The sequence below is a fragment of the Diadema setosum genome, chromosome 6 (genome assembly GCF_964275005.1).
Source record: "Diadema setosum chromosome 6, eeDiaSeto1, whole genome shotgun sequence".
In the NCBI taxonomy this organism is placed as follows: domain Eukaryota; kingdom Metazoa; phylum Echinodermata; class Echinoidea; order Diadematoida; family Diadematidae; genus Diadema; species Diadema setosum.
Genome location: NC_092690.1, coordinates 21419603 through 21443952, shown reverse-complemented (window position 1 = coordinate 21443952; position 24350 = coordinate 21419603). Strand labels below are relative to the sequence as shown.

Below are 24350 nucleotides of genomic sequence, written 5' to 3'. Positions count from 1 at the left end.
TGGATCTTGTTGCGTCGAACTCAGTCTCCACCCTTCAACTGACCATGGGACGAACATCCATCCACCTCATCCCCCACCCTCAGTCCCACATGTGGCCATAGTTCCCCGACCTAGTCCCCCACCCCTAGCCTATGGACTCGGATTGCACCCCACTGTGCCATATTTAACCCTGCCGAGAGGGATCGGGCTTGTCCCCCCAGACAGTGTTTCCCCATGTACAGGTACAATTTTCCCTAAGTTGCCCCATGTCCTTTCCCCAGGATAAAGTGTACCCCCCCCCCATGGACATATGTGGTAGAGTACCGTTTTTCCTCATGTCACATTGTTTAACATTTGTTCCAATATTTTTTAATAACTGTTTTGCTCATTCAGCATTAGACCATATCAATATTTATTTTTGAGAAAACAAAATATTCAATCATCAAATTGGTAACAAGAATGTTTTAATGGTTGTTTGTAATGGGGATATCACAGCCAGTGAAATTAGTTTGTCAGATGTGTATACATGTATGTACCCCGTGCATCAATGCAGATGGTTTTTATCATGTACCCTTGATTTTTCAGTGCGTGAGGCCGATACCAACTACATGTACCTGTATTTTGTGATTTTTTCCAATCATTACAAAAGTGAGCGTGATGGGACTGTTGCATAAATTTGTGTGCTGTACCATAATATTATTGGTTAGTTTAATTTTAACAGTGACGGTGTTGATTATGTCATGTTTTTGTATGTGACAGTTGCCTACCACTTCATCAGTTTAATTATTGAGTACTCACAGCCTTTCGTGTACCCCTATTTGCTGTTTGCTCATAAGCCGATTTATTGTATTGTAATGTTTCAATTCATGTATTATGGTACATTGTACTGGGAACATGTTAAAATCATGTGTGATTGTTTGATTTATTGTTTTCTGTAAGGTGTAGTTTTAAGTATTCATTTTGTTTCAAGCTGGTGTAAGTTCGTCATTTTTATGACATGGTCTCTGCAGTTGAGGATGGTAGTCTGCATGCATGACGGTAGAGGGTTAGGGAATGTTGTACAGTTGTTCACTGTACAATGCAAATTTTGTTTGTTTGAGGAAATCATTAATGAGTTTTGCCTAATTATATTTCGTAAGTGTATACAATGGAACTCAATGAGTCTAACTGAGATAGTCACAGCAGTGGTCCTCATCCCTGTTGGGATGCAAGTTTGTACTTTGTGATAGGTTACTCTGATTTCTTGTTACAGGGACATTTTATCTTTCATAAAATGCGCATTACATTTAAGTCAGCACTACTTGTGTGTATGCCATTATTTCGATGTTTAAAGTTTTGGAAGGGACATTATTTTGTTCACAGAGAGTGGTGACGTAGCCATCTTTATAGAAAGGGAACAGAAGGGTTGAATGATGTACAATACTACATGTTGCAGTGTTGAGTTTTTATGTTTTTAGTCATATGTCACAATGAATGACGGAAGATTTGTAATTAGGAACAATTTGTCAACTGTTATATGATAATTAGTTTTGTATCTAATAATGCTATGTCAGCAAAGTTAATTGGTGTTGATATGTTCTATACATATTTTACATATGTATTTTGACTGTTTGTAAGTTGTGTTCATTATTCTTTTCTGGCCACATGAGATGTTGGAGATTTATCTTAAGGAGCCACAGTAATTATACTGATTATGCATATGGGATGGTACAGATTCTTTGAAGTTCCAATATTATATCACTGGAAACTTTATAAGGAAGTTGATATTAAATTGGTAATTAGGCAGCAACCATATGCTTATGAATGTAGTATAAGTAACAAATGACATAGAGTTCATGAGTATAAAATAACAGTCATATATAGGTATGACACTGGACTAAGCACAGATATATTTGTGGTCAGGTCTTACTTAATTACTAACCCACAGGACACATATTTTATAGATTTGTTTAGATGCATAATTGTTAACCTTTTATTTCTGATAGTTTCAGTTGTGTTGAAAATAGAAGAAAAAGGCAGTCACGCCATATGTTATGGTTATGTTGAATACATGTACGATGTACATTTGTATGTACACATGATTAACGCCCTCTGTTGTTAATAAGTTAGAGTCCTCTCGGGCTCGGTGAATAAAGTCTCTCCACATCGTATCTGAGGTCGTCCGGCTTTTCCTTCTTAATACTGGCGCTAGACAATCCTGATAAAAGTTTTCCTACCTTGAATTGATAGTGGGTTAGGACTCATGAATTAACACTATATCTTCCTCTTTTAATATGACACTTAAAGTGTATTTATTGACGAGCAAGGAGAGTTTAAAATAATTTAAATGTCAACATCAAGTTGCACAGTTTAAATGGTCATCAAGATTTGAAAGGATGCTGCAACGTTTCTTAACAAAAGGGAGGGCTCATTAGCAATTCTTTCACCAAATTTCTCACTGAGAATGAATACGGTTTAAAGTACAAGCTTTCACTTGCGTCCTGACCATGCAGCTAACAACACAGCAAAGAGTGTTCCTAGTAGGAGCCATGAGGGGTAGAGCACAGATGTGCGTGGACAGGCATGGTGGACATGTTGAGCGACCTTGATCATGTGGGACTGTTTCAAGTCGATAAAACACGCAAAAAATGCATCAAATTGCACCATTTACAACATCAAAATGCAAAAAGTTCTCACCGTGGTAGGGGGAATTCCCCCACACCTCCCCACCCCTCGCTTGCTTCGCTCCCTCGCATCTAACCGCTCCCCCTAAGATCAAATTCTTGCTACACCGGTGATGGGCCCCACTGATTAGAAGGCCTTCACAGTAATCTCACACAGGCAGAGCAAGAGCTAAAATACCACGATTTACTCAGTCAATGATATACTAATATTTCATTTTCTTAAAGAAATTCCAATATTTCACCAAAAGTGTGCACCATATCGCTGAATTTCAGGTCTGGAAATGCAAAATCTTCCTCGTGTGGGAGGGGGATACCCCCCTCCCACAATCTCCCCCCGCTCGGTCGCTCCACTCCCTCGCACAGATATTTCAAAAAGAAAAAAAGGTCTTTATACTTTTAAGGTCTGATTTTCCACCGAAAGTCATTTGACAAGCAAAATAAAAAAAGGAACATATATTCATATTTCATATTTTTGCTGCCACTTTACTCCCACTTTACATTTCATGCAAAAGAGTGGGACATTCGATCCCTGTAAAGTGTGTGTGTGTGGGGGGGGGGGGGGCACCAAGCTTTTCTCCCCCACCCCCAATGCGCCGGTCCGGTTATGGGCTTGTAATTGTGGTGATGGTGACTATCGCCAATCATCCCCCACTCCTCAGTACAGATTTACGCCGTTGCCTACTACTAGATATTGGGAAAAATGAATGAATAAAAGTAAATAATTCAAGCCCAATTAATACACGCATTTACATTGTGGACTTTCACCCTGACCCTTTCAAGAAAAAAGATAATTAACCATTCCACCTATTTACGCAATATTGAACTTGAAATATAAATCTGTTTTCTGAGCCAACTTAATTACCATATTAATCGACACTTAAAATCAGTAGTCTAGAGTCTGTGGTAGCCCAACTGGTCATTAGCCAAAGTGGGAATTAGACCAAATGATGATTAGACGAACTGGCAATTAGACCAAGTGGCTATTAGACAAAATGGAAATAGATTAAGTGTAAATTAGACCAAGTGAGAATTGGCTCAAGTGGTTATTAGACCAACTGGTTATTAGACCAAGTGGGAAAAGACCAACTTGCAATAGACCAACTGGTGTTAGACCAACTGAACATTAGACGAACTGATATTAGACCAAGTGCAATTTGACCTAGTGGCAAAAAAAAATACATTAGACCAACTGGCAATTAGACTAAATGGGAATTAGACAAAGTGACGATTAGCCCTAGTGGTCATTAGACCAACTGGTTATTAGACCATGTGGCAAGTAGACCAAGTGAGAAGTGGACCAAATGGGTTTAGCCGGAATGGTGTTAGCCCAACTGGTGATTAGACCAAGTGGGAATAGACCAAGCGGCAATAAACCGAAATGAAGATAGAATGAAACGCCTGCTCAACAGGCTCATTTTTTTTTTATTGATTTAACACAATGGTGAACGCAGTACATCAGATTGAATATAAGTACAGTTATAAATAATTTATTAGATGAAAAATTAGCAAAGAAAACGGGATTTCATCGAGATCTAAATGAAAACTAAATTAATTAGCATCGCCATTTAGATCTAATATTCACTACAGAATAGACCTAATGCAAACTTTATTGTCAAGCTTTTGGTTGAGTTTCTTTAGAGGCACAAATTTTGGTAGCACTAGACACGAGTGAACAAACAAAATGAAAAAAAAAATTAAATGCAGGTCTCTAGACCATTCCTGTCTGTGCACGAGCGAGCATCAGCCACCGTTTCAGTGTCACTCGTCATCGGCCTAGGCTACTCGTGTCGTACTCGCCATCGTCAACGTCATGCTCATGAGGTCATGGTCACACGAAATAAATTGCATCATCATAAGGGTTCGTACATCAACATCACCAGAATCATGGACATTATCATCATCACTATCATCTCAACCACAGCAAATCCCTGAGTATCACTCCCATCATCATCATACTCTTCACTCTCACAAAACACATCAGCAAACGAGACGTAGCTAGACATTTAGTTATACACAAAAATGAAACGGAGGTGGAAAACGAGTAATGAATACACGTAGACTATCGACAATGGTATTTTACCGTAGAAAAAAATACACAGAACATCTTGCACCGGAAAAAAAAAATAGAGGTAGAAAACTACGATGAGGAAAACTAGGGTGAAAACCCGATGCCTGGAAGACGAACGATGAAGACACTTTACGGTAAAAATGCTAACATGAAAACAAACGAGTGGGTACCATACGTACCATAGTGTACGATGTTCTCGCACACACGTAGATAATCTATATCGTGTTCAATCAAAAAACTCAACAAACACTCGAACAAAAACTCACCTCTAAATTGTTGCAAACGAGATAATCACTTAAAAAGATGAACAAAACACTCTCGGAAGTACGATTGAACGCTGAGAATAAAAGATATAGAATGATACGAAAGCGAAAGAGAGAAAAGAGAGAGAAGTGGACGGGAAACCTACGTTACGCAACACTCACTAACGTAAATGGAATTCGACACCCACAGGTAATTATGTATCGTCACGCACTCTCTGAGGAGATCGATATCACGATACCGCGCGTAAGAAATCACTGCAGTTGCTGGGGCAACAAAGATACATGCGCGCTGTAAACATGAATATCGATCAGTTTCTCTGCAGGCTCGAACCCCTGGTAGGTGTTTTGGCCAATAAGAGGCATTCTAAAATAGATTTCTTTGCATAAATTATTTTTTTTAGTCCATGAAGGATCTCTGTGATTGGCTAAAATTATTCTACAGCTCCTGGCTAAGTCTAGCCTGCGCCTTTTGTCCAGGCCCTCTCGCTGTAATGGGCGAGCGAAGCGAGCCCAGCCGAGCGCGCCAGCACGAGGACCTTTTGAGATCTGCTTCCCACATCATTATTCACGTGAACCCTTCTGAATACTCATTTTAATGGCTTCCGGTCAACCAATGGAATGACGCGCTCCCCGCATCCTCAGCCTTGGTGTTGTCATGCCTGTTCGCATGCATCACTGACCACCCGAGGAGGTCTGCCACGGAACTCTACACACTCTGTGTGTAGAGTTCTGTGAGGTCTGCGGCAGCAGCGTGCGTTCGCTCTATTCAAATCGGGTTCGAGCAGACAGACACGCTGATTGGTCGACTTTTGCTCCCGAAATCGGGGAGCAAAAGTCGGTAATTCAAAAGGATGCGAAGCAGATCTCAAAAGGCCCTCGCGCAACCCCACTCAGCTGGGCTCTCTTCACCATACAGCGAAAGGGCCTTGACAAAAGGCTAGGCTAAGTCTGGGTAAGCACTACTTGGGCACCCGTCCCGCTTTATCATGAATATTCATCATCTACATGTATCCGTAATACCGTGGAAATACATGATTTTTACATTTCCCGGGAGCGTTTTTACATTTCCCGGCAAAACTGAACATTTTCCATCTCCCGGCGGGACGTTTTAACATCCCCCGTTGATGCAATTTTTCGTGATTTTTATATTTCCCGGCGATACGTTTTTACATTCTATGGCACGTATCCAGCGTTCTGCCATAGTACACTAGTACAGAATCTTACTGCCTGATGAATATTCGTGATGAAGCGGGACGGGTGCCCAAATAGTGCTTACCCTAAGGAGTCTGAGGCACAGGTCGTAGGATGCCCTCTTTTGGTCATGAATAATGCACCCCACGCTGGATGTGGTGTATCCCGCGAATGGGTTAAAGACTCCAAAATCTATATCTAAGAATGAAAATGTGTGATTTCTTATTCTCATGCAAAGTAGATATAGTATGAGATACAAAGGTATGAAATAATCATTTGAAAACACATTAAATGTAGATCTGGAGGGGCTTTTTGTATAAACACACTTACAAAAGTAACTTCTTGACCTTTGCATTTTTACTATTGTTTATGAATGATATAAAATCACTTGTGGACTGAATGTCTCTTTCATGAAAAAAAGCTTATCTTGCAATTAGTCCAACATAAAAAAATTGAGATGATTGAAATGAAGAAAAAAAAATGTACAATGCATATGCAGTGTATGATAAGAATAAAAAAGTAAGTGAAGTGTGTGGAATATTTCACATGAATCAAGAAAATATTTGAAGTGCATGTAATATTTCACGTGAATCAAAGAACTGCCCTTTATTGTAAAAAAAAAAATGAAAAAATGAAAAAAAATACAGAAAAATCAACCGATGAACAACTACATAGGACTACTAAAAATTACACAAAATAATTCTATGCCAAAAAATAAAAAAAAAACGCAAAAAATTACAGTCACAAACATAACTACATAAAACTACCAATGATAATTCCCAACTACAAAAAATAATATGCAAAAAAAAAGAAAAATATCTTTTAAAATAAATTGAAAACAGACTAAATGAAGATTACTCAATACTACACAAGATAAAAAATACAATTCTACTGTATGCCAAAAAAGAGAAAAATTCTGCCATAGAAAATAAATTAAAAAACTATATAAAAACTACTTATACAAAACAAAACATAAAGCTCTATGCAGAAATGAAAATTAAAACAAATTTCTACCATAATATTTACAGTTATAAACAACTACTCAATACTACCCAAACAATAATTTTACTTGCTCAAAATAATAACACAAATGTAAACTATACACCGTTAAACGACAATGTCATCAAAATACATATCCCGCAATTGCGTAAACTATAAAAAAAAAAAAAAAAAAAAAAATACAGTATGCTTGGGTGACCCGCACCTCGTCATAGTTAATTTTTGTTCATATTTGAATCACATTTCGGCACTGAAATTCTATGAAATCACCTTCACATACAGGAAAAATGCTGAAAATTCCAATGGAATCACACGTTCACTGATCGATATCGAAAATTTGCAGCTATCGTCGCCAAACGCGATCGATGCGGAATAGTTGTGCGCTAAGGAAGGGGCCCCTCAACTCGTCACCAGCGTTCCCATAGACTTAGCACGTAAAAGACGTGTGCGGGTGACCGTGATGTTCCCATAGACATACACGTAAAAGATGCGTGCGGGGACAGTGGTGATAGCATTTTAACACGTATTCCGATTAAAATTTCAGATTTTCGCGAAAAACTGTTCGGTTTTCACCACAATTTGCTTGGTTGTAGTGGCCCTGCCAAGTTTCCAGCGTACGTGTACTGAACACATTCCCGATCATAAATTTTTGTTTAGTGTGCTTAAAACAATTGCGGGGTGACGGTATTCGGGCCCCTGACGAGGTGCCTCGCTATACAATTGACAAGGGACGCCGAGGCGCGTAGCGCCGAGCCTAGCTGCCGGGGCAGCTAGTATATATTGTTGTAGTAACGGTATGTACTTACCGGCACTACTGGTGAGTTGCAACTGTAACTTGTCTTGTAGCTCAGTCAGTATGTCTTTCAATCAGGTTCCAGGTCACAACTGGCGGGCGCCAGAAGATGTTGCCCCTTTTATATGCTCCCCATTGGGTAGGGGGTTAACCAGCAACCACCAGGGGGCGCTACTACTACATTCCTCCCCGTTTTAAAAAACTAGGGGCATAATAAAAAAAAAAAAAAACCACCCGGGGGGGGGGGGGGGGTCTGGTAGCCTCACTTGGCTATGACCGTTAATGGTGGCAGCCACCACTATCTTTACAGGTATTGGGCTGAATCAGCACCAATCAGGCAGGGCTGTACTTCTTACACCCAAGAAAGGTGATGGGATCTTCCTCATCGCCTTTTAAAAACGAAAAACATTCATACTCTTCCCTAGTGTCCCAACCACCTGGGAAGCTACTCGCCCAGTATACTGGGGAGCAATGCAGGGTAAACCCCTACCTGGTAGGTGTGATAAATCCACCTTCCACAATCACAGGAGAAAGCATAGAGGTGGTTTGTTACACCTCTGTTAACTCCTTACAGGGGGGTGGCCCTGATATCTATGCCTATCCCATCCCTTTCACCTTACTGCATAAGTAGCGTGGGATACCGCCACGCATACACCCTGGGTAAACTTAATCCCAAAATCTTTCTCTGGCTGGTGTATCACACCAGTAATCCTCTTCAATGTGTTTGGAGGGATGATTGCGCGTTTCATCAAGCACACGCAAGAAGCTCGTCCATATGGTGACTGTTCACCATGCATCATTGGGATGCGAACATTCCCAATTTCTAGCCGTGAATGTTGTAGGTGCAGTATAATTCTATACTTACGGAGGAGATCTAACCCCAACAGCATTTCACCTTCGATAGGGGCCACATAAACCTCCGTCAAGAACTCACAACCCCCTAGCTTGATCCGGATGGGGTCTACAATCATACCTGGCATCCTTAAATCACGGCCATCTGCGGAAATGAACACATCCCTGATCTTTTGTGGACAAGGTTGTAACTTTTCATACACCTTGTGGGATATGATTGATATTTCCGCCGCAGTGTCCACCACTGCCTTTAGAGAATGGTTACCTACCTTTATAGGTACTGCAAACAAGGGAGTTGATCTCACCTTGCATACAGCCACCTCATCTAGGGGTGTTTGAGGGTCCAACTCCCTCAAGGGACTCACCCCACAGGATGTATCTCCATCTCTTGACTGACCTGTATTTCCTTTCTGGCTAGAAGGTGCATCGCCTACTTGGTTTACTCCCTCTTTGTCTGGTGACAATATAGGAAATACTGGAAATTCAGGCTGGCTACTGCCATCCTCATCTCCAGCACTGTACTGGATATCAGTGGAAGGTTGGCCCTCAGTTGTGCAGGTCGGAGCAGGGCCTAATCCTCCGACCCCGAGGAGTTTGACTCCTCGGCTTTCCTGAGTGGCGCCTTCTTGTTGTTAAATCTAGACAATTTTGGGCAGTTCCTTTCAACATGCCCTTCCTTTCCACAGTGGACGCAAAGGGGTTGCTGTCCTAGAGAGTTTGGAGCTCCCCCAGAATTACGGGGGTTCTGCCTCTCCTTCTGTTGATTCAACTGTTTTCCTAAGGAGGACAAGTTGTCTAGCTTCCTTCCCATGGATCCCAGTATGTTTTCCATGGATGCTAGGCGATCCAACCTGTTGCTCAATCGTTCGACAGAGCCTTCTAAGTTTGATAATCGGCACTCCATTGTGGGCAAAGGTTGGCCATTTCGTGTACCTCCTTGACCTGAATGGAAGGGGGCATTTTCCACCCTACAGTCCTGGGCTTCTCCCTCAGCTTCTGGGTTGAGGGCCATGGTCTTGACTTGGCGTGGCCTGCCACATACTGCTATACGGGAGTGTTGATACCACCGTAAGGATTCCACTGTGTCGTCTACATTCAGGGGGTGTCGGTCAAGGGCATACCACCCTGCCTCCTTGTCAGTACACCCCTGGCAAAGACGGAGTACCAGCTGTTGCTGCACCGCTCTCTCTGGGACTTCTGGAAATGCGCGACTAGCAAGTTCGTTCAAACGATCCGCCCATTCGCAGAGAGATTCCTCCGCACTTTGACTGGCAGTGCTGAACTCTAATTGCGCGGCCTCCGCTGGCTCCTGACGATCGAACCGTTTTGCAAAGCGATAGACGACTTCGCAATATTTGAGCTCCGGCTCGCGACTAATCAGGAGCTCAAAGAAATTGCTAGCCTTGCCCAGCAGGCACCAGCATAATTGATCCAAACGCTGGGCCGGGCTCCAGTTTCTCGCATTTGCGAAAGCCTCAAATTTGCGGCAAAACGCCCTCCAATTACCTGTTCCATCGAAGGTAACAGTCTTTGGGAGGGATTCGCAACCCCAGTGGTGTGGTGGGTCCATCCCAGGCCTTTCATTGGAGAAGTCATGGGAGTCACTTCTCCTGGCAGAGCTAGGAGGGTACCCCTCCTGCCTACCCCACTGGGTTTCATTGTAATCCAATCGCGGTGCCCTTCCACCCATACGTGTGTATGAACGTTCTTGGGGTAGGGAGTGAATATTCTCTCCATCTCGGGAGTACTCCCTATCATTCCAACTACTCCCTCTGGGAGCTCCACGTCGCTGAAATCTTTTCTGTCCGATTGCTACACCCTCAAATTCTTGGGAGTCGGAGGCAGAGGTGTCATAATCGAAAGCACCTCCATATGACTTCACACATAGGGTGTCTTGTCGGGATCTATCTTGCTGCACTGAGCAGTGACGCAACTGCCCTGCATGGGAAGATGGGGTCTTCCCTGTTTGATCCTCCCTGGGGGGAGGATATACATCAGGGGTGTACGGGGAAGTCCCCCGAGATTGGACTCCTCCCCTTGATGTCTCAATGGGATCAGCAGTCGCAGTGTCTGAAGGTAAAGACTCCTCAGGCTCTAACTGCGGACAGAACACAAATTTCGGGATGAGATCCTCGATCCCCGGAATGTCAGAGGACTCCAACAAGTCCTGAGTGACATTTCCATGCTCACTCCGGAGCTTCAAAATGTCATCGACTTGGATTAACGACAATCCAAGACGTACAAGCTCATTACGGGATAAATAATTAATGGGCATCGCCATGACTAGCAATCATACAAACAACCTATTCACTCAACGAATATGTTTAAAACAGGTCCAACAACTAAACTAAATCAACATGTACTAATGAAGAAAAGACCTTAAACATATACTCACTGGTACTAACCAATGATATACCAATTACCACAATCTGTAATTATCATAATCAGCAACACATCATTTGACACACAAACTATTACTCACTTTAGTTTTTACTACTCAAACACTCCCAACATACTACTCAAAACAAACACCAGATACAATTGTAAACATATATGGCTACTAATTACAAACCTAAAATGGGAAATTACAATTCGTTTCTATTGCCTGATGTCACTTGAAAAATAATCACAGCTGTTCACATCTCACTCCTCCCTTATCACAAAAATAGGGAGGTCACAGTGACAACTCAACTTGGGTAAGACTCGGGAGTCTAGTACCCACAAATATAAAATCCAAATAGAATATGGCAATGCTAGAGAAATAAATCTGTGCTTACAGGAAAACAGATATTTATGAAAACACACTCTTTACGCTAGAAGTTACCGTACAAACACAAAAGCAGAAGCAAAACAATCAGTCACAATTAACTTTACCACCAGCACAAGTGAAAAGGACAACACGCAATCAATGTATGCGACACACCCGACACACAGCAGCAATGAGCTGTAGGCCTAAGCCAGATGCGGTTACGGATACAAAACTATTTTCGTATCTGCAAAAACAATCCAAAATGACAGTAAAAGCATGAAGGTTTATACACTACCGATATTCAAAACAAATAGTTATCCGGATAAACAAATCAAAAGTTAACGGAGTAATGTATCAGATAGTGAGATACAGTGTACTCACCGGAATGATGTCCTTCGTATCAGCACAGCAAAATGATGCAGACTGAATGAGCCAAGTTGTAGCACCAGTCAGGCAAAGGACAGTCACACAAACAATTAAAAATTATTGTATAAACGGTTGCAATTCCGCACAGCGAAAGGAGAAATGCAATACAATCCTCCTAAGTAAAGGAGAAAATAATGACAGGCCCTCCTCACCAAAGAGGAGTGAATGGTGCCCACAAACTTCCTCCTTCCCAATCGAAAAGAAGGACGTAGCACTCCCTCACGTAAGGGGGGGGGGGATACCTCCCACAAAAGGTGGGGAAATGCACAGACTTCCGCTGCCACTGACTAATCGCGGGGCAAAATACTCCCGCGAAAATAGAAAAACACGAACGTTCCACGAGTATTAAAGCAGGCTACAGAGACGAGAGCGTGGGAAGAGGTAGAAATGAGGTAGCAAGAAAAGTCAGAATGACAGCAGAAAATGAAAATGTCGACGCAACAAACAAGGAGAGAATGAGCGCGACAATAGAAAACGCGATCGAGAAAGAAAGGAGATCGCGCTTCGAATCTCGCAGGTTGCGATAAGTAGGTGAGACTAGAGAGCGCAACAGGGGAAACACGAAGAAGAACACGAATAGCCGCTCTATAGACCGATTCAAGCGACTGTTCATGGAAGTGCGCCCTCTTAAGGCGACGCCATAACTGGGGGCCAAACAGGCCGGGTCGGCAAGCGCCCTGCGTGCGTGGCAAGGGTGCCAACGGCAGCCAGTGCTTTTACCACCCGGCGCCAGCCGGCCAGCTAGCTATCTCTGGCGCTGGCAGCGATCGACGCAACTGGCTTTACATTTTTTTTCGCTAGCTAATTAAAAATAAATAAAATTAAACAACTTTTACCGACCATGAGCGAATGGGTAGAGGACATACGGCTGTAGCCAAAACTTGAATTTCAAGGTAAATATCGGTACGATCCGTGAATGTTTGTGGACTCTCTTTGGCGATGACTTGGGTACTCGCGTGTAAGCCCCGTATATTTACATTTGTGTAAGAGAATAAAAACCGCTGGGGAGAATTATTGCTAGGCACAGGCAGACGTCTTGCTAATAAGCCTAGGCTGTTGACAAGTTAACTGATATAATTAAATACAAATAATGAATAAGAATCTTGAGCTAGATATGGCGCAATTAATTGCAAGCTATCAGTTAACTTAACCTTTAGGGCAGGCTTTTTTTGCCTTTACTCGGGAGTGTCGGGCCAGCAGGGTAGAATCTGTCTAACGTTAGATCTTGTCTAGAAATCTAGGCAAGAGTCCAGACTAGATCTAGACCTATTGACTTCTAGAACCCTACATCCACTATCATTTTCGGTTGTCGATAACTTCAGGCAAGCCTAACTAAGTAAACCAGACGGAATATAAATCTATGCTCTAGGCGTTTCTAGGCCGTATATGCCTAAACTTAAGTTACGACTACGTCGCCTGATGTCTACAACCAAAACTTCTACTGTTTTATGTCGAAGTAACCTTGCATAACATCACGCTAACGCCTAATTAATATTATAATCTACAAAAGTGGTTTGCCACCATCCATGGTTTACAATTCATAAGTATCACTTTATCAAAAGTCAAATTCAGAGTTCCAGGTCAAAATTGAATACTGAATAGGCCTATGGTCAATTCAGTGCTGAACAATGAAGAAGTGAAAACAATATAAGAATTTAACGCATCTTGAAACATTTATTTAGCCGTAGTGTAGGCTGTAAAATGTTTGTCATAATAATAAGGTCTATCCAGGAAGTGTATTCTAACTTTGGCAAGTAGGACACCAAGGATTAAAAATAAATAAATAAATAAAAAAAATAATGAATTATCAAATTCTTTGACCTAAACTTGTCTTCTAAGATGAACAACATATTTTACGAATATGCAGTGATAACCTAATTAAATAATCTAGTAGACATAGTTTGTTTCGAAATTTGTGCATTTTTATACCATTGTATTTCACTTCATTGTCACTAATTTTGCCTTAATTTACCATGCGTCAGCGGTGTCTGAATTTCATACACTGCCGTGCAGCTTCCACTTCCATTTTTTCTGTTATTTTGCACCCAACAACTGCATAATGTGTTTTCCTGATCCTTCCTTTGAAGCTTTCAAAGTAGATCAATATGTCTGAATCACTCAATTTGTCCAAAAGAAAGGTATTAAAAGCCGCTGAATCGCTGAATGACTTTTCCACAATGAGTAAACAATCACAATAATAATTAGCGCGGCGCCGGCGGTCGCCGGCCGCGGCGCAGCGGCCGCGCCCGGCTAACTATGCGCGATGGGTACGCTAGGCTGCTGAGCTGCAAGTGCAACTCGCTGGGTAGCTAGCTCGCTGGAAGCCCCCGTTGGCCCCCAGCTATGGCGACCGTTATAGCGCCGCTAGCGGCGGTAGGTGAATAGGTCATCGAAATTGAATCGGTCTATACGAATACACACTGAAAGGGGAACGCGATGCCAGAGAGGTCCAGCACAACCACCGAACTAAAACATAGTGGAATGCGTGTCCCTATTCCCAACATACACGAGACCGTGCAGCCAAATTTACCGTGTTGCGTCGCCATCTTGTTAGGGCAATTTTTCCTTATATGGAGTGCACGCTTAGGAGCGGTCATACTGGGCCACTGGTACGCGCGCAAGCAAGAGTACGCCGTCCAGTGGCTAGTGATTATGACGTAACAATGCACGTTTGTACATGACAATGGCCTTGCGCTTCGGAGACACAGATCAAGAAGTTTGGTGGAAAGTTTCGTGGGAAGTTTGCGGTCACACTGGCAAAACTTCGAGTTAAACTTCTCGATCTTTTGCCAGTCTGACAAAGTCGATAAAAGGGTCAAGAGGTCAGCGAAATCATGTTTGAACGGGCGCTGTGTGTACGCTGTATGGCGGCTATTCGGAGGACTCACATTAGTTCTTTTAACATGTTTACGGCGGTTTTGTTTTTTGTTTTTTGTTTTTTTTTTTGCTGTTGAATACTAGATTGCTTTATTAAATCTAGAATGACATATGCACCGAAAATAAATCAAGTTTTTTCATTTATAAGCACTTTAATTTAGGCATAATGCTCGCCACTAAAAGAAGTTAGGCCAAGAGTTTCAGTTGCTCATCAAAAGCAGGCAAGATCCTGCGTCTGTCTTATTACTTCATAATCATCAGTGCTTCCACTTTCCAAAGTCAGCCCTCCTGAAATCAACACTAAAAACTCCTGGAATTTACAAGAATATCCTGGAATTTTTCAAACAGGCTACACAAACATGATTAATTGTGAGCTGGGGGAGGGGGTCAATGTATGATACTCAGTGATATGTGAGAGAGCGAGCTGATTTGTGTGTGTGTGTGTGTGTGTGTGTGTGTGAAAATTTGCCATCAAAATAGACTCAACCTTAAGTTAAGGAAAATTATTGATATAAATTTGGGATTTATAATTTCAATAAATACAAACATTACAGTCCTATTAATTTTCAAGATTGAAGGGGGGGGGGGGGGCAATCCCCCAGAAAAAAAGATTGAGGGGCATGCCTCTCCCCCACTTTTTACAGTATATCCCATTTGTACTCCCCCCCCCCCTCAGAAGTACATTTACCAATTTTCTGTGGCAAAGTCGAATTGGTGTAACATACGTGTAAATTCTATTCATTCTGTCTGTGCCACATTCTCTCTCCCTCTCTTCCATCTTTTTCCTCTCTTTCTAAGTCTCTCTCTTTTAGACACATTTATATCTTAGTGCATTTTTTTCTTAGTCTCAGCATAACACACAATCTCTACGAATGTATATGCTGTTATTTTTGCGTAGATAATTTCGCTGACAAGGTTATAGACACTTTTGCGAGACGTTTTTGCGAATTGACACCGATGCTTATGTTAATGCACTATTCACACGGCGCATGGAGACATTTTCGCATGTTGTTAAATTAGCAATTCAACCGAGACTCGCGAAATTCGCGAAAATTTAACCCTTGCAAAAATAACAGCTTATATACAGTATCTCTCTCACACATAAGTTTAATTTTCCGTAAAAAATCTCAATGTCAACTTCACATTGTGGGTTGAGCAAGGAGGCTATAGGCTACAGTATGACTGTTCTATACACCTTTCAAGTAATGAATATCTGACGCTCGACCCTCAAATCGGTCTGCTTGAATGAATGAACACAGGAAGAATCATTTTGAATTCATGTTGACAATGAAAAAAAATCACGTTTAATTTGAGAAGACAAAAATTAATTATGCTGATTTCAGGAGTGACATTGCAAGACGAGATGGCATTTCGCATGAGACGGTGCATCGAATTCACCCCGATGAACTTCGAAACTCGTTCTTTCTACCGTGGAAGTTCCTTCGCCGATACTCAATTCTTCCCCTGCATATGCGCTGTTTGAGCGTCTCCATCATACCAAGGAGGTATGAACATACCTCCTTGATCATACCATATACCACCCGTATTACCCGTGTGTGCGCGATTGATGAGGAAGTGGGGGTGGGGTGCGCGATATGACGCGTTCATGAACAATCGCAAAATGAGAGAGTGGTTGGATCCACATAGCGTGCACTCCATATAAGGAAAAATTGCCCTATCAAAATGGCGGTGGTAGCAAGTTTTGGTGGCTGCGTATTTCCTGGGTGAACACGCATTCCACTATGTTTTAGTTCGGTGAGCACAACAGGCGCGCAGCTCACCGCAGGGAAATACCCTCCCTCCTTACACACGATGGACGTGGAGAACCTGTGCACGCCAGAGCCTGAACACAATGGAAGCTTTGACAGAACGCCTAGCGAGTGCAGTGAATACACACTGCACACACGAATTATCCGGCAACGCAGCTATCGCGCGAAATAGAGAGGGGTGGGGAGTGGGAAGGGGGGGGGGGGGGGGGGGTCGGCTGAGACACCGCAGTAATGGCGCTGCCCATGCCAAATACTAGCGCGTCACAGAATCGGTCAATACGTCGTTTCGCTATACGTCGTTTCGTTAGTCAGCGTTCAGACGTAATTATTCGTCGTATAGCTATACCGTTTCGGTATAGCTATACCGTTCTAGTATAAAATTTTTGCGTCCGAATGCCCTGTCAAAGGCGATATCAACGATTGTTTTGACCGATTTTTCTAAAGCATTCGATAACATAGACCATAACATCCTTGTACAGAAGTTGCTCGGACATGAGTGTAAGACCCTGCCTTATTTCTTGGATCGTGAGTTTTCTTGGATTTCGTTCTCAGTGTGTATACCATGGAATGCTATCGGACTGGAAAAACATTAATGCAGGTGTCCCCCAGGGCACTAACCTTGGGCCAATTTTATTTCTGATAATGACCAATGATGTATAGTATGTGCCAGTCCAGCATTTAAAGTATGTGGAGGATATGACTTTGATTGAGAATAGGAAAATGACTCAACCATCCAGCATGCAGCATGCTTTGGATGAAATTAACCAGTGGACCAGACACAACAATATGAAACTGAACCCTTTAAAGTGTGTATCAATGACAATAACTTCCTGTAAAAACCCTCCTCTGCATAATGCTTTGTTCATTACTAGTACGTTGAACTAGGTACTGTCACCCAGACAAGGATATTAGGTGTTGTGATTCAGTCAAACTTTAAATGGGATGGTCATGTTACTCAGGTCCTAAAAAAGTGCAACAAAAAGTTATACATGAAGAGTTTGTTTGCAAAAACCGATAAGCAGTCCATTTTTGAAAATTTTGAAATACGGTCTCTGTCATAAAGTACAAAATAACATCTTTTAAATGATATATTGGTCATTACACATGAAGGTACATTTTTGAAGTTATGGTCAACAGAAGCAAAATTTTTCTCATTATGCTCTTTATTTTTCTTGACCTTTAATCGCAAATATCTCCATTTGACAATATGGACTTATCGGTTTTTACAAACAAACTCTTCACATGCTTCGCTCCCTGAAACGTTTTAACCTCCCCACAGCTGATTTAGTTACTGTATACTCAGGCTACATACGTCCTGAGTCTTGAGTATGGCTGCCCGGTTTTCAGTGGCTCCCTCACAAAGAAACTTGAAAGTCAGCTGGAAATGATTCAGAAAAGAGCCTGCAGAATAATATTAGGCCAAACTTACACATCGTACATTACAGCTCTTGAAACCTGCAAGTTGGGCACTTTAGCCGACAGGAGAAGACAGCGAGTCTAAAATTTGCTTGTCGCATGTTAACCCACTCGTCTCTCACTGGCTCCCTGCTAAACACTAAGGGCATCAATACACACTGCGTTCGAACACAAGGTACCAGCAATACAAATGTGAAACAAAACGGTTTCAGGACAGTGCAATACCATATTTCATTAATCTACTGAATAGTAAAGATTAGAAGTTTTTATGCACGAGTAGCATTTCAAGTATAATGTTTTCCGGCTGTTTGTTCATCAGTCTATTTGCCTGTGTTGTTTTTGATATGGTTTACATTTGTAACAGAAAAATATATTGCGGATTTGAGTGAATGACCGGATATTTGATATATATGAAATAATAGTGAGGATTTAACTGATTTTATCAGTTTTTGAGACATAATTTTCATGATTGTTACAGCACAGACGGGTATATTTCGCTTCTTTTTTTTTTAAATTCCGAATATTGTGTTGTTATGGTAACCGCATTTTTTATGAAGAAAAACAATGAGTGTGGATTGAGTTGACCTTTTTTTTTTTCCATCTCAGATTTTGATTTGAGATATAGTTTTTTTTTTTCTGATGGATATAGTTTTTTGATATGTAGGCCTAAAAGATATATTTTATTTATGTTGAAGGATGAGCTGTCATGATGATAATTGTTTAAAAAAAGAAAGAAATATTGTTCATTTTATTGAAATTTGGCACATGTGATTAATGTCATGTGCAGGTGTGATTTTTTTTTAATCAAAATCAATATATGTAGATGAGATAGTAACGGCATTTTTTCAATGACTAGCTGTGTAATGATAAGTTAACAGTGAATTTTTTCCCTTTTTCCTCATTTCTTCTTTTTTCATCTTCTTTTCTTTTTGATAAAGTAATCTGAGTATTGATGGGCTGGTACCCTCAATGATTTCATTATCAGTTGTAATAGTAATGATTTTTTTATTTAGTGTTGCCATGTTGACAGGATATATTTTTATCTCTCTTTTTTTTTTCGTTTTTGTACAAGCAATTTCAGAATTGATTGGGCTGGTACCCTATAGATTGATCACTTCTTGTGATTTACCACATGTGACCTCTGTAATGTTTATTCTTTTTTTATATCATGTCTTTATATCAGTGTTTGTACAGAGCACCGAAATAATCTGTCTGTTGGTAAAACATGTGCAATTCAGCCTTTGGCTGCCAGACATGAGTTTTAATAAAACCTGTTCAATTCAACTGTTCAATTCATCTGATAACCTCACCCGTAGCGCATATTTTTCAATGAATCGTTAGAAACGGGATTGTTCCCCGATCATTCAAGCTTGCTAAAGTTATACCTCTACCCCAAAAAATAAGTTTGTGAGTGATATACGCAATTATTGTCCTATTTCACTCTTATCCACTGTAGCAAAAATTTTGAAGGCGAACGGAACTCCAATCGGGTTTCAGACCCAGTCACTTAACCACAACGTGTTTAACGGAGATAAGTGATTAACCTTGACAAAGGCAGTGTGGCTGGGACAGTCTTTTTAGATGAAAAAAAAAGACCCTCGATGTCATATCCCATGACCTGCTTTTGGTGAAATTGTCCTACTTCGGCATCAAGGAAACTGAACTGACGTAAACGAGCTAACGAAAATGCTCTATTGCCGTTGCTCTTTTGTATGTTCATCTAGGATGGTCCTAACTTGATTTAGTCCTTGGACTAAAATATATCTTTATGCAGACGACACGGCAATATTTCACCCAGAACTTAATGCTTACAAAGTACAGAAACTATACTCTAAGCAGACACTCTCCTCCTCAGTAAATGGTTTTCTGATAATGGTATGATTGTTGGTTTAGAAAAAAAAAACCACCCGAAAGTCATGGGTTATTCAGACCTCGCCGAGGAAAACGGAGGCATTCTTTTTAAATTTGTATCAATGGCAGGCCTTTGGAAACTGTCAGGAGACTCAAACACCTTGGGCGTTAAACATTCTCTCGACTGGTCTCCCCATGTCGATGAAGTCAAGTCATAAAATTTCTCGTTCTATTGTGTGTATACGAAGAATCAAATCGTGTTTGACGCATGAAATTATGAATCAGTTGTATTTTTCTTTCATACTTCCACATATTGATTACTGTTGTGCTGTATGTTGTGTCACTAGCAAAGACAAATTTAAACAGATTGCAATGTTGTCAAAATAAGCATGCTCGTATAGTATTGAATGGGGGTTATTACATGCATGTCAGCGCAAGCTCTTACTCATGCTCTCAAAAATGGCAGTCAATTGAACAAAGAATTTGATACCATTACTGTATTCTGGTGTACAAATTGTTACACATTTTAGCCCCACCGTAGTCAAACCTGTGACCAAACGCTCTGCTACTTATACCACCCCATTCTTTGCCCTTTCTTGTCAATTACAATCCAGATACCCAAACCAAGAACTGAACATAAGAAATGCTCCTTCTCATAATGCTGCAAGCAAATCATATAACGAGTTCAGTTCAGTTCAATTAAGATTTATTTAATATTTCCACTTTCTCAATGATGAGATTACAAAATGATTGAGAGTAAAACAAGAATACAAAATATACACAACCATGTCTTTTGATTGAAGAAAAACAAAACAAAAACATACTGAACATAAATCATGGTCATATCATCTGATGATGTCACAAGCAAATATCAGAAATATAATGGTTCGTACATAAAAGCTATTATTGTAAAACTGTAGGTTCCAAAAGGCATGGAATTATACGGAGAACGGATATGTTTATCTTGACCAACTAAAAGTATACCAGTACCCATAAACAATGAACTAATGAACTAATGAACTAATGAATATCGTTCAAACCAGACTGTATGGATCTCGCCGTGTTTGAAAAAGAATGTCATATGTTTAATATATCGGTACCATTAAATAACTTGGTGCTGCGAACAAAGACAAAAGACTGGGAGTATAAAAAAAAAAAAAGTTGCTAAAAGCCTGGAGTGTATCCAAAAAGTAATAACTGTTTTAATTTGCGTTTGAAGGTGAATAGGAATAAGGAAGAAGCAATACATATATCCATATATAGAGGGAGGTCATTCCAATATCTGCATGGTTCCGCCAGTAAACATGCAAAAATAGTGCGAGTCACGGGGAAGTTGATAGGCGTCACTCTGGCGAGTGAGATACGTAACAGTGAATATTACAGAGCGATTTTTTTTTTTTTTTAAACATGTGGATAAAAACAGATACCTATTTTTATTCAAACAGCATCCTCATTGCAAACAATTAAGAATCTTGTACACCAAAATCAGTCTCTCATTTAATGTAAATCCTTTGCACTAGCTATGCATTATTCAGATATCTATATCTCCGATCGTTTTTACGAACCGATCGTACTTTAGCTGTACCATATTTATCTTCGTTTTGTTCTCGTTTTTTATTGTGTGCACATTGTTTATATACATCAACGCAGGGCTCCTCTGCAAAGCAGACCTTTGTGGCACTGAATGGGACTACCCTGCTTTTTAAAGAGACTTAAATAAATAAATAAATAAATAAATAAATAAATAAATAAATAAATAAATAAATAAATAAATAAATACATACATAAATAAATAAATAAATAAATAAATAAATAAATAAATAAATATAGATAAATGAATAAATTAATAAACTTTGAATGTGTACTGAAACATGAGAGCAGCAGACAACAATTTTATTGAATGAAAACCTAAATTGGCTTTTAAATGTCCATCTTCTCCTTTTGAAGAAGCATGTGGATTATACACGATAAGTGTGGATTTATATAGTGCCGTAAAACAGGGCTGGCCCCAAAGAATACTGCACTGGTTGTGGGATGCCAGAAACCACATTACCTTTTTTTTTTTTTTTTATCAAATGCCGTAAAGGTATCATTGTAGAAAGAACACAATGCTTTTCGTCGAAACAAATTATCAGGAAGACAGGAACAGGCCTCCTGGAGGCATTTCATGTATCATTTTTTCATACAGGTATTTTTTTTTTACAATCTGTTATAAGCCACTATTTTCATCCTTTTGCATCTGATTTTCTGAGAGCAAGATGTTATGTGATACAGCTGGCCTACACATATAATACATCAAACGTGATAACATTTTTTTTTTTTTTAATCACTGCTCCCAATGCTAAACAGTACCTTTCATCATCCGAATTAGTTTCGTTTGCTTTCATTTTCATCGAAAAAAAGACACTCACAGAGACATCCGTATTTGCATCAATTCACATCATCTGGCAAACTTTGAACAGTTATTCTGTAAATTTAAAACCCTAAAAAAGAAGGATAAACACACATTACAATCCGCGATATCCATGTACAAATACACCTCGAACACCCTCCCATCCTAATTCCACAACCCGGGAGAGAACCTTAGCCTATTATACACTGTGCTATAAACGTCGCCAGAGTTGGCAATCTTCTGGCATAGTTTTAGACGTTTCAGCATCTACAGCAATTTGCTAGGCAAAATTTGGCTGTTTGGTTTTTTGCTTGTCAGCCGTTTGGGCACCATCATTTTGTAGCAAAAAGAAATGTGAGGACTTTTTTTTTTGGCTTGTCAGCTGATGATGCACCACATAAATTAATTCAAAATACATACATAAATTATGAGCATCTAATGGATTGTTATGCTCATAATTTATATATGTATTTTGAATTGATTTATAAGATAGTGTGCCAAGCCTTGTGCGTCTTGCAATTTTATTTTTAAAGTACATGTATTGTCTTGTTATGTGTGATTTGAAAAAAGGAAGAAATAACATTTAACCAAACAAACAGACATCACACACGTCAGTTAAATACGTCTTTCTTAAAAAAGGTGCCGAAGCATGCGCTCACGTGCGCAAGCTGAGCATGCGAGCGCAGGTGTATTACACGTTGCCATGCAAATATCATTTACCATAATCGTGCTTTTTAGCATAATATAACCAATGTAACACATGTAGGACCATTGACTCTCTTTGGAATCTAGCATATAGGCCTATGCCTGCTATAAAGTTGACAAATTCTAACATAAATTCACAAGTAGTTAACATAATTCTGAACTTTGTGTTTGAATATATAGAGAATGAATGTAGGGTCCTAGGCCTATAGGCTACACAGCTCCAATACATATTATTCTCGCGAAGGTCTCTTCCCCCTTTTTTTTTCAACCATGCGGGAATATAGGATACATCCCCAACAAAATCGTATATGCGACGTACAGGCCTATTTTTGCTTGCTGCCTTCTATCGGTTTTGGGTTTTGTTTTGTTTTTTGTTTTGTTTTGTTTTTTTTTTTGGAAAATCAGCTGCGCTTTGTGTACAGAGTACGTGATACTTTGTGTTGTTTGTTTGTCATTAGAATTTATTGGTAACAAAGAAAGGGGGAGAGAAATTGGCAGCAAATACTTGTAAATTGAAGAGAGAACCCCCTATTAGTAACGACCTGGTGTTTTTGTTTGTTTGTTTGTTTGTTTTTGTTGTTTTGTTTTTGTTGTTGTATTGTTTTTGTTTGGTTTTTTTGTTTGGTTTTTTTTTTTGTTTTTTTTTTTTTTTGCTTGTCGGCCGATCTGTCGAGAAAATTGTTCTTGTTTTTTTTTTTTTCCTACTTTGATATGATGTATTACCATGATTTCATGGCAACTGTACATAATTTTGGGCCGCTTATATGATTAGACACATGCCGAGGTCAGGCCAGGATAAAGCCAGGCGCTGGGCTAAAGTACCTGCGAAACACAGCCCGAACCTACGCCGAAGCCCGAACGCCGAACCGGCTAATCAGTGATACATTTTGCCAGCAGCAGCTGCTAATAAATATGCTATGCCACAGCTAGCTAGCTACTGTACTATTGAATCATTATGAGTCTACAGGAAAGCTTTATAAGAATTTATTAAGACATAAAAGAAGGGCATTTCATAGAGATTTGAATGAATCTCTCCGTTCATTACAGGCATCAAATCCGAAAAAATATTGGCAATTACTCAACAGTAATAATGAACGCAAAGTAAAGAAAACAGGAAATGTTTCATTAGGGGATTTTGTTAATCATTTTAGTCGTTTAGGTAATAGCCAAGAGGACCAGCCCACAGGCCTGGAAGATAGTATGGGTACTTCAGAAATTGTTGAGGCAGATGGTCCCTTGGATGCCCCAGTCACTTTGGAAGAAGTGGTACTAATGATTAAGAAACTTAAAAATTCAAAAGCTTGTGGAAAAGATTTCATAAGAAATGAATTCCTTAAGAATTGTCCCGTAGAGATGC

General features: G+C 40.2%; 1 protein-coding gene across 2 annotated transcripts in view; it reads left to right on the top strand.

The window, feature by feature from the left end:
- Positions 1 to 24350, top strand: part of LOC140230008 (uncharacterized) — an 88402-nt gene that overhangs the window by 43626 nt on the left and 20426 nt on the right. Inside the window, exon 1 of one of the 2 annotated variants that reach the window (XM_072310214.1) lies at positions 12770 to 12876. The exons of the other annotated variant lie outside the window; for it this stretch is intronic. The gene's annotated coding sequence lies outside the window, so the exon portion shown is untranslated. Of the gene's footprint in view, positions 1 to 12769; positions 12877 to 24350 lie in introns of those variants that run through there. 2 annotated transcript variants of the gene reach the window in all.